The sequence below is a fragment of the Microtus ochrogaster genome, chromosome 1 (assembly GCF_000317375.1).
Source record: "Microtus ochrogaster isolate Prairie Vole_2 chromosome 1, MicOch1.0, whole genome shotgun sequence".
NCBI lineage: Eukaryota > Metazoa > Chordata > Mammalia > Rodentia > Cricetidae > Microtus > Microtus ochrogaster.
In genome coordinates this window covers 25,669,724-25,681,351 of record NC_022009.1, presented here as the reverse complement: position 1 = coordinate 25,681,351, position 11,628 = coordinate 25,669,724, and the positions used below count along the sequence as shown (strand labels likewise).

General features: G+C 46.3%; 1 protein-coding gene across 23 annotated transcripts in view; it reads right to left on the bottom strand.

Annotated features, from left to right (window-relative positions):
* Nrxn3 (neurexin 3) overlaps window positions 1–10,930 on the bottom strand; it is a 1,572,781-nt gene extending 1,561,851 nt beyond the window's left edge. For 10 of the 23 annotated variants that reach the window (XM_026780401.1, XM_026780428.1, XM_026780435.1 and 7 more), the window contains exon 1: window positions 10,621–10,928. The gene's annotated coding sequence lies outside the window, so the exon portion shown is untranslated. Of the gene's footprint in view, window positions 1–8,070; window positions 8,140–8,369; window positions 8,583–8,978; window positions 9,195–10,620 lie in introns of those variants that run through there. The other 13 variants (XM_026780453.1, XM_013355697.2, XM_026780458.1 and 10 more) reach the window with 6 other exon arrangements.
* Window positions 10,931–11,628: the final 698 nt, after the last annotated feature.

The window sequence follows — 11,628 nt, the reverse complement described above, 5'->3', positions numbered from 1 at the left end:
ATCTCAGGCTGGCCTGAATATTATAACCCCTTCTTCCCCCCCCCCCCCCAGACAGTGCCTACTTTCCAGGCAGCTTCCGGGGTTACCCTCTCTACACATCCCAGATCAGAAGAGAGAGTTTGATGACATCTAGCCAAAGATGTGTAGAGAGTTGATGAATATCAGTGTCTGAAAGTTATTCTCCTAGTAAGAAAGAAATTGATGAGCTGAAGTGTTGTCCCATTGGATGCTGTGGATGTGTAGCAAGTCCCTGCTCACCTCCTCCTGCACTGTAGGGGTAAGAAGCCACTCCAGCCCCACTAATACCTGCTCTGTAGACGCATGGAAACCTGAGATGCTTTGAAGATGATGCATGGGTCTTGTCCCTAAAACTTCTAACTAAATTTTTATGGAGGGCAGCTTGAGTTTGGAATCTTAATTCAGGAGCCCTAGTAGACAGAGAAAAAAAATTTAGTGTGCTTTGATGTTTTTGCCATGCATTTCAGGTTCTCAGGGACTAGAGACAGACTCAGGGACAGACATCTCTAAGTGCTGGGAATTGAACCTGGGTCCTCTAGAAGAGCAGCCAGTGCTCTTAACCACTGAGCCATCTCTTCAGCCCTCAAGAACAACAATTCTAATGCACTTTTACAACTTAGGTCAACAAACAACATATACAAACGCCTTCTTCCAAAGACCTGAGCTAAGACGTGGGCAGGCTCAGATGTGGATCCATGTTGTAAGACCTGAGATTCCTGGAGTTCACAGTCTGACCAATGGGTCCATCTTACAGTCTCCAAGTCTTTGTTTTCCATAACTTATAGGCAACTTGGTGAGCCATGTTCTCAGTATACAGTGAAAGGTAATGAAATCCAAAGTCATCTTCATCAAAGTTTTATCCCAGCTCCATCATTTACCAGCTCTACAACCAGAGGCGAGTGAGCCCCGCTTTCTTCATTTGTACAGTAGAGGTGGTGTGACCTGATACCTACACAGCGAATTCTCTACTCAGTGTGCAAAGCACTTAATGCAGTTGCTGGCACACAGTGAGAGTCCAGAACATCCCAGTCAATGAGAAAATACCAACTGCTTTTATTTGTTGCTATTGGATGCTTTTTTTTCTTTTAAAGGGGCTTAAACAATTTGATAGCTATTCTGCCAACCATATACAGCTTTAATTACTCTAACAGCCCTTTGCCTCTGTGGGTTTAAGTGTATGAATGCATACATGTGGTATATGTATATTCATGAGGGGAGTGTGGGGTGCAGTTGTGTGTGCATATGTGTGTAAACATACATGCATTTGGAAACCAGAGGTTGAAGCTGAGTGTCCTCCTCAACTCTGCACCTTATTTTTTGAGACAGGGTCTCTCACTGAATCTGGAGATCACCAACTGACTAGATGGCTTGGCCAGTGAGCTCCATAAATCTACCTGATTCTGCTTCACCGAACTGGAGCAATAAAAGGCCTATAACACCAGCATCCTTAAGTCAATACTTGGGATCCAACATAAGAACTGTGCTGGCATGGCAAGGACTTTACAAAGCCATTTCTTTAGGCCCTAAAATTCCTTTGCTTTACCAAGTCTTTGCCCCTGACTTTGTTAAATCTCTGAGCCTGAGTTTTCCCATCTCTCAGGTGAAATTGTAAAAAGTTCCTACCCTATGTTTGCTTAAATAAACAGTGTGCTCTTACAGAGTACCAAGATCAAAACCTGGCATATCATCTCTCCATGAGCTAAAAATGCCCAGAAAAGTAGAAAATAATGGTACCTCCTCCTTGGACCAAGGTTCCACAAAGAGTTGGTAGCCAAAGTAGAAAGAATGCTTCTTGAAGGCTCTGATAGAGGTAGCATTTGCAAACTGGGAGCCAGAAGGCTGCCCCAGCACCCCTCCGCCCTCTTGGGGTGATGCTGGAGAATGCTGACTCCAGCATGGAGCCCCTCTCACCATGTCCCAATCTGCCTCACTCCATTTAGCTCTAGCAATCCAATTCCCTTTCCTCAACCCGGAAATCGATGTTTAATTAACACATTATTGGAAAAATAAACACAGTCTTCAATGGGACTGCAACGAAGCTAATGCAGCTCAGCTTGGGGGATGCAGAGGGGCTCCTCCATCAGAGAAACACTTCTCTTAGTGCCTGCTTCTCAACCAAGAAAAAGTTCCTTTTTTCTCCCTGGGGTCTACCAGCCCGGGGAATCCCAGTCTTTTCCCTTTCTGCTCCAGTCTTTCCATCTCTGGGGAGCAGCCTCTAGTCCTTCTTGCCTTACCCAACAAGGCAGAGTGTAGGAAGATTAGCTTGTCTTCAGTGCAAAGATTATTGCTCTTTGGGAATGAGGGAAACTTCTGGGAACCCCTTCTGTGTCACCATGCAGGGTTCCATTTCCTCCTTTTCTTCAAACTGAATCAAGCCTCATTCAAACCTAAGATCAGTAGCAGCTCTCTTACCCTAGCTGGGGTGAGGGGAAGGAGACCAGCAATGACTGACCAGGATGTTGACCATAAAGGCCTTGCCCAGCCGCTGGGAACTGGTATAAAGATTTCCCTTATGACTATTTTCTCTTCTAGCTCTTAGTAAAGATGCCCCTCTTCTCCAGGCCTCCATGCAGAGTACAGAGCAAGGTCTCCAGGTAGAGACCTAAACTTCAACCTAAGGTGTGCTATTTCTTGCTGACTATCCTAAATATGCTAGTTAGGCTCTCCAACCACCAGCTTCCTCATCAAATGAGGATGCTGTCCATCTAAAAAATTGGAAGAGTCAGATCCTAATTCCAGGACCATGGACAGCACAGTGCCCTACCCTTCCCCACCTGCCTAAGGCCCTGGATCACAATACGAAACAGAAACAGAAATGGGTTTCTGGTTTTCTTATCTTTTGCCCACCGTCCTCCATTCCAAACCACATAACTCCCTCCTCAGATGGGACATAAAGTAAAGAGGGTCACTGAGACACGGGAGACAGAATTCCTAAGTGCCATTAAGGCAGGAGGATCTCTGTGAGTTCGAGACCAGCCTGGTCTACAAGAGCTAGTTCCAGGACAGGCTCCAAAGCTACAGAGAAACGCTGTCTTGAAAAACCAAATATATATATAACAGTTTCGCTCCTAGATTAGAATCCCCACTTTCTAATCCTGACTCCTCGGACCAACACCAACTTCTTAAGCATATCCCAGAGTGTGGGAAAGCTCTCAGAATCAACTCCACACACAGATGGGTTGCAGCACAGGTTAAGGTCAGAGCCTTCAAACCCAGGCCTGTTGACCCCTACCCAGTGACCTTGAATGTAATCTTTTCATTGTTGTTTTCTGTTTGTTTGTTTTTGGTTTGGTTTGGCTTGGTTTGGTTTTTTTTTTTTTTTTTTTTTTTTTTTTTTGTTTTTTTTTTGAGACAGGGTTTCTCTGTGTAGCAAACATCCCTGTGGTCTGGAACTCACAGAGATCTGCTTGCTTCCACCTCTTTTTGGTTATCTTCTGACCAGACTGTCAGGAAGGGACAAGATGGAGTGAATAGCATGGGTCAAGGACTAAGCATGGTGCCCGGTACCTAGTCAGGAATCAAATATTACCATTCACTCCAGCAAGACTGCTTCGGGTAGCAGGAGGAGACACAAGAGTGGTGGGGCTGGTTAGAATATCTAGGTCTTAATCCTTTAGAAATTGGGGACATCTGGAAATGTCACCAGAGAATGGCTCTCTCCTTGGTTACCTTCTTGAGATAAAATTGGATTTTTGTCTCTAGCGTGCCCCCTTCTTTTCTCTGTCCCATTAAGAAAAAGTAGGTGATGTCATTTCAGAGAAGGATGACCATATATTTTATCATCCAAACCAGGACACTGTTGTGACTTAATCATTAGACTAGGACATAGTCTTAAACAGGAACTGTCAACAAACCAGGGCATTCATTTACACCATGTCAAGGTCACACAGAAGTGACTAGAGGTCACGCTTCAAGGTTCTGGCCAAGGATAAACCTTTTCTGGTTAGAAAGCTCCTTATTCTCTGCCCATCCCCTCCTCAAACAAACAAATGCACTCTTGGCTAGAATCTCTAACTCCATTCGGGTCATTCACCTCTAACCCCCATTCAAGGTCATTTTCTCTAATGCCCACATAGGGTCATTCAAGTCCAAGCCAAGGGTGGAGCAGGGAAGACTGGCAAAAGACCCTCACACACACTCAACACTGTCAGTATCTCCAACCAGTGTATCTAAGGACAAGAATGAAGCATGTTGAGTATAGACCTATACAGGCCCCCTTAAGAATTAAGAGCTAATTGGCTGGGAGAGCCTGCCAGCATCTCAGTTCCACGATGTCAGGATGCAGACGTGGAATCCCTAGGTCTTGAATCATGGGACCCCTATGGCATCTAGGTCTACAACTGATGGGCAAGATGGCATATGCATTGAGAACACTGATCACTCCCCAACACACACACACACACACACACACACACACACACACACAAGCATGTAAGTTGAGTCTCTTCTTCCAACACCTTCAAAGGCTAGCCTTGATTCACAATCTGGCTCTAACAACCTGAGAACAGAACCCACCAGTAACCTTCTAGCCTTAAGATCCTGAAACATCATCCAGAATTCCTTTAGCTCTAACGACATTGCACTTGTTCTCCTACAAGGCTCACTTGCCACTCCTCTCACCAAGACCTCAACTCCCCGATGAATGAAGGAGAGCCGACAGACAGCTGTGAAGGGGCCAGCACAACGGCATCTGGGAAACTGAGATTCTAGCTGTGTCCACACCAAGGTTACAGCTCATTTCAACAAGTCATTTCATCCATGAGCCTTGCTTTCCTCTTCTGTATTTGAGAGCCCTGAAAGAGAAGGTGGCTTATTTCTCTTTTCCTTCTAACCATATAATATGAAGATAATGGGATTATGCCCTGAAATAAGTCACACTTGAGTTCAAGCCCTTGATCTGCTCATTCTTTCAGATTACTTTAGTGATATCTGGGTCCACAAAGCAATACTGATAGGCTTTGAATTGTTTGGAGGACTAAATGAGATACTATATTGAGAAAAAAAATCTTGGGTGTGAAGGGAGTGTATAATATGTCCATCATATCTACTCCTATGAGGGTGGGGATGGCAAGGGATCATGAGGGGGCATAGTGACTCTGAGCCAGCATGAGAAAGCGTTTTCTCCTGAACTCAGCAAGTTCACATTTAACAACTCCTCCATGAGATCTAGACTTGCAGAAAGAACTAAGAGAGCCCTGAGCAAAGTTCAGCTTTCCCAGAAAGCAATATGCTAGGGCAAAGATTGATCCATCCCTGAATCCATATGGTTCTTTCCTCCAATCAGCAGATACTTGCTTGAACACCACCCCCCCCACACACACACACACTATGAGCAAAGGAATGTCCTCCGCCCTGGGAACACTGCAATGGATAAAAATTAAGCCCCTCACCTCAAAGAGCTCACCTTCTCTAGGCAGAAATTAAGGACAGTCTATCAAGATATTAGATAATATTCAGTAATGGTCAGCTCATTAAAACCAAAGGCAGTATGATGGGGAGAAGCACCACCAGAACATTAAAAGGGGCTATTTTCAAAAGTGGGCCAAGAAAGGCCTCTCTGAGGCGGTGCCATTGGGCTATGACCTGCAGTGAGGGACTGAGTGCTGGTATCACAGCCCCTGTTCCCAGCCTAGTACAGCCACCTGTGGCTGGCCCAGACACACAGACGCACTTGCTTCATCGGCAGAAAAGCCACAGCTAGCCTACGTATCAGAGCTGCAGCGCGACTAGCTCTTCCCCAGGACGGCGGCGCACACTGAGGGCCATGTGGCTGGACAACTGGGACAGTGTATATTTCCAGGTGGCAAGCCTGGGAAGGGATGCTTGCCTCTTTTGCAACGCTCCCATCTACACCTGAAAGGGTATACAAGGCAAGCACAGCCCAAGATCCCAAGAGCGAGCTTTATTCTGGGTCTGCCACAGTAATCCACCTCAGAGGCATCCAGCTCCTCAACTCTCCCCTTTCTCCAGCAATGACACAAGTCTTTCTCCCTACCTCCTCAAGGTCAGCTCCAGGAAGAGAGAATGACACGGGAGAGATGGGACATTTTGCTTTAAGGAATTTTTTTTTAATGTTTTCCAATTTCACTTATAATTGGTAATAAAGTGACACACCTCTAGCTGAAGGAGAAGGGGAAAATGGCGTCTAGTAGTCATAGCAGCTGAAGTCAGAAGCCAGAGAAAACAGGGGCTCTAGCTGATCTCATGGCCAAGGACGGTTTCAGCTCTTGCAGGCTGCAGCCTCCATCAAGGCCGTACCACCCAAGGGGCAGCTGATACCTCCTGGGAAAGCAAGGCCTTTCTCTGAGCTCAGCCCAGAGCTCTGGGGAGGTATCAGGGGAAACCCTTCATTTCACCCACCTTGTCCCTTCTCCCCCTCCAGTCTGCATCCACCCACCCATCACCCTTGAGCTCACCCGCCCACAGTTTTGCTTGGTGGACTGGGGATTTCACTTGAGGCTTCCCGCTGGAATTGCAAACAGCTCCCTCCCCCTTCTTTTCTGCTTCCTTGAAAACTCTATTCCCCTCTCCCCTACGAATGCCCCCCAATTTTACCTTCCTTTCCCCTTAGTACCCCACCTCCCAAGAAGACACATATCCAATACACACTGCCACCCAGCACAAAACGTCAGGCAGCCTCCTGTTCGAACCACACACGTACGGGGTTGACAATCCCATGTCATCCAATCGGAGGCACGCCACTGTCTGGAAAAACACAAACACCGTTCTAGCCCCCATACAAAAGGCAACACAAAGGCCACCAAGAATTTCAAGACCGTGCATCACCTACACATCAGAGAGCTGGGGTAGGACAAAGACATCGATCTATCCTCCCAATGAACCACAAGTCTCAGGGATATTCTGCAGTGCCCTCTGGTTGACACAGTCCACTGATCAGGGTTGTGTGTGTTGGCGTGTGTGAGAGTGCACAGCCATGTGCATGGGGGTGGGGGCTGTGTCTGCTCTCCAGGCATCAAGTTCCCCCAGAGGTAATCCAGTCCAGACCCCGCTTTCCCCTGCAACCTCCCTTCAGTGTGCCGCAAACATAGATTTCATGGATGGTTAAATTGGATCATTATCACTGAGTGCTTATTTGTCCCCCACCAAAAAAAAATCATTAATGTCATTTACCCACCTCCTTATGAGGTCTCCTCCCCCAAAAGACTCTCCAACATACTAATCCCATGAACTGCGACACATCACAGCATTTAGAAAAGAATAATAGCGAGAGGGGAAAAACGGCAGCGGTGGCAAGGAGAAGATGAGGCTTTAGCATTACTGTGTTCCCTGCATGACGATGGGCAAAGGGGCCATGGCTGGGTATGGAAGCGGGGGAAGAGGCAAAGGCAGCAAAACCAAGCAAACGCAATCAAGTCCTAGGTCGCCTGTGTATGAGAGGGTATGTGTGCAAACGCGTGTGCCGTTGCGTGTGTGGATGTGCCGACTTAGCCCTCCTATCAGAAGGCTGCATCCGTGTGGCATGTAGGAAAGGCCATCGCACCACTGTTGTGTTGCAAAGAGACAAAAAAAAAAAAAGAGCCGCATAGTCATCAGAATCAGAATTTTTCATGGAGATGGAAAGGGCTGAAGGAAAGGGGGGTTGGGTAGAGGGTAGAGGGGGCAGTGCATGGAAATGGCAGGCAAGACCATGGCAGGATGGTAGAAGGATGGAGGGGAAATTGGTGGTGGGGTGAACAAAATTGCACGCACACAGAGACACAAACACACACAATACCCAAACACCAACCCCACCGCCGCCTACAGTGTTCATCCAAGGCTGACAACCCAACCCCATCTCTCCGCCGCTTCTCAGAGCCCCCAAAGCTGGTGCCGATGGATTTGTGTATCTCAGTTTTGCAGCAGTGGGCTAATTACAACCAAGCCCCCTCACCAAATTAACCCCTCCCCTCCCTCCCCCTCTCTCTCTCTCTTTCTCTAAAAGGCCAATTGAAGAATAATGTGTTTTTAGAGATAATGGATTTTTTTTCAAGGAGCGAGAGAAAGGGGGGATACAGGACAGAAATTCTGCAAATCCGTGACTTCCAACCTCACCTCCGTGTCCCCTCACGTCCCCATTCACTGGAGCATCTCATCTACCGTTCTCCGACCATTCTCTTGTCCCCCACCACCCCAAAAAAAAAGACCTTCCTACCATGCACATCGACAAACACACCAACCGCCACCCAATCTCAGTAGCCGATCTCAAAACCCAAGCATCAATCCACCTCGATACATCCCTTCCTTATATAAGCAGCAACCATCAACATAAGAACGCAGCATTAAAAAGAAAGCAACGAAAACAGAGGCCAAACCCCCACCAGTCCCCCCAGTAATTAATAATAGGGAGCTACCAGAGAAGCAAAGACGTATTAGTCTCTCAAAATCTAGAATTCTTTTGATTCCCGGTCTCACTTCTTAAGAAGCAATTTTCAAAAATTATGATTCCATTAGAAAGGGCCAGAAAGCTCCAGAAAAGGGCATTTGCACAGTCCAGTTGTTAAAAAAAAAATTAAGCCAGCCCTGTTGCTCAATTTAATAGCGAACTTCCAGCGTCCAGCCTTTTCCCCCTTCTCTCAAAAGGAAGGTTGGCTTACAGGATGAACCCAGGGCTGCAGAAAATGGGCCAAGAGCCCTTACTCCATTCCCCAATAACAACAACAAAAAAATCAAACAATGGGAATACGTCTACACAACCAGCACCCGTCTGAAATATCGTTTACCCCTATATGACTTAGGCAGATTAAGCCTGAAGATTAAGAAAGAAAAATACCAGCTTTGCCTAGTCTCTCCCACCACCCTCTCGACACACAACCAGCAGCCCTTAGGTAAACTTGCCCATCATAGCCAGCGGGACCAGTGTAACTTGAAAGGCGACGCTGAAGCCCTTGAACGATGAAGGAAGGCTCTATCCAGAACAGCACATTAAGAAAGGGACAGTTCTTCGGGCTCCACTGACTAACCTCCAGGTGCCCCCGGATAGACTATCCCAGCAACCAAGTCGCCCAGAGTGCTGGCAGTTCAAATTTCCTTCAGACCCTTCATCACAAAGACATACGGTCATCTGACCCCCGAAACTACACCGTCCTCCAGGTGTGACAAGGAGTGCCCTCCTCTCTCTCAGAGCCATCATCTAGACCCAGAGTAGGAAAAAAATCATTCCGAATGTTGGGGTGCATCTGGGTGGTAAAAGAAACACTCTCTCCCCAAAGCGGGAATAGCTGGAAGAAGCGGAGAGAAGATAGCTCCTATTCTATCTACTCTTAAGTGGGCCAACTGGGATCACTCCGTCCCAGACTAGCCTTACCTTTTCAATAATAATAATAATATAATAAAACAAAATAAAGATCAAGGAAGAGAAAACCCACTCTACCTAAACCCAATAATGGTTCGCAGTATATATACATACATACATACATATATATATATATATATATATATGTGCACATAATTTTCTCATCGCATAATGGTTTTTTGAGACAAATAGAAGAGGTGAGCAATTAATTTTTGTAACAAGTACTCACAGGGTAAGTCACCTGCAAGGCAGCAGAGCCCATAGGTTGCTATTACATCACTAGCTTAGGAAAGGATGGGGGCTGGGGGACAGATTTTTTTTTTCATTGTCATCAGTACAATGTTACTAGAGCAGTTAAGTTTTGTGGTTAAAAAACAGAAAGGGAAAGAGCCTAAACTCTGACTACAACACAAAGCTTTGGGGGGAAAAAAACAATCCATTGAAGCATGCTTTAAGGTCACTGAGAGCTTGCAAAACCCACAGTGCTTACACAGAGTGGAAGTTTTCAGACAAGCTTGCTACTAAATCATTAATATAAACAAATGGAAGGCAGAGGAGGAAGATTTCCCTTGTAACTGATCCAAAGAGTACACACACACACACACACACGCTCATACACACACACACACACACACACACATTTCTTTTTTTCACATCTTGAGTATGCCACTTCCCCAAGATAACAGGAGTCCAAGCTAAAATTTTAGTCAAGAATGACCTTTCCACACCCCTCCAAATAAATTATATATAAGTGTGTGTATACACACAGACACATACTCTCACACACACACACCTCGGTTCCTTAACAGCTAGGGGAAATCCCTGTCAACATCCCGTTTTATCTTCCTGTGTTTCTCAAAGTCCCTTCTCCAGGAAAAGAAAGTGGCTTCAAAATGTTTTTTTAAAAAAAAAAAAAAGTATTAACCTAAGTGAGAGACTGACATCATTTCGGATTAATAATTTAATCAAATAGAAGAAAGCCTTTAAAAAAAAAGTAAGTTTTTAAAAATGAGGAAGTGCATAATAAATCTAAAACATTTTCTGACTTTCCTAACGTCTGGAACAGAAAGACTCAACTTCCAGGAGAAAGCAAAGTAAAGGAAGAAGAGTTGAAAAGCCATTCGCATGGTCAGTAAATTCGGCTTTAAAAAAAAAAAAAGAGGAGGAGGAGGAAAAAATAAGAAAGAAAGAAAATCTAGGTTGATCGCTCTCAACAGAAAACTTCTACCCTCGCAGGTTCAACCTCTTCCCCAAAGGATAAAACCTGGAGTCCTTTTGCCTCTTGCCTGCCTTTCCCCCCAGAAGCTTACCTCCGGGTTGAACCGAAGTTGGGAATCTGTCAGTTTGGTTTTCAATCAACTGAGTTTGCAGGGTGTTTCCTCCTTGGGAAGAGTCAAATTCCAGAATCTTTCTGACTCCTTTTTCCTTTTCCTTTCTTCTCTTTCTCTCTTTTTCTCTCTCTGTGAGGGAGTGGCAGGGAAGAAGGGAGGATGCTGGAGGTGCGAGAAGCAGGTCCTGTGTGTCTGGAGCTGCCAGGGGCTGGTGAGGGGAGGGCACGCTGCTGCCTCTCCCTCTCAGTGAGTTGCGTGCAAGAGGAGATGTGTAGGGCTGCGCTCTGAGCCTGAGACTGCCGGAGGAGCCCAGGAATTTCACGCACTCCAGAGCTGGCCCCTCCCTCTCCCACACAGACCCCGGCATTTAAAGAGACAGCTAAGGCTGCCTGGCTCTGGGCTTCGCCTCCTCCCTGGGTGTTTTGCAAACAGCTGAGAAGAGATCATCTGGGAAGGGGCAGCACTCTGTAGCCATCTGTGAGTAAGACGTAAGGCCTGTGCTCTGAAGTATCATTGGCCCCTCACCCCAGCCTGAGAGAAGAGTTCCTCTCCAGAAATGGAACAAGAATCCAAATAAAGATTTAAAAAAAAAAAAAAAGAAGAAGAAAAAGAAATCTTCACACTTCTGTACACTAAAGGACTGCCCCACTAACTGAAGAGTTAGAGAGGATGCTCACCTAAAGCGTGCCTCAGTTTCTCTGAAGAGACACTTTCCCTTGCAAAACCAGGGCAACCTTTGAGCATCTGGCGGTCGGGGCTGTAACTAGGACAGGAATCCTTTCCTTCAGCAAACACCTCTGACTGCTGGCTTGAGATGAGACACAGGGCAAGCAGCTGGGGACATCGAAATGAAAGGACAAATCATACTTCCATCCCGGGGGAGGTCCTAACCTGGGAAAACAGACCCTGCAGAAGGACTGAGTCCATCCTGAGGGATTGACAAGCTAAAGGGAACAGAGGCACGGCTGAAGCCTCAGTGGGTCAGGA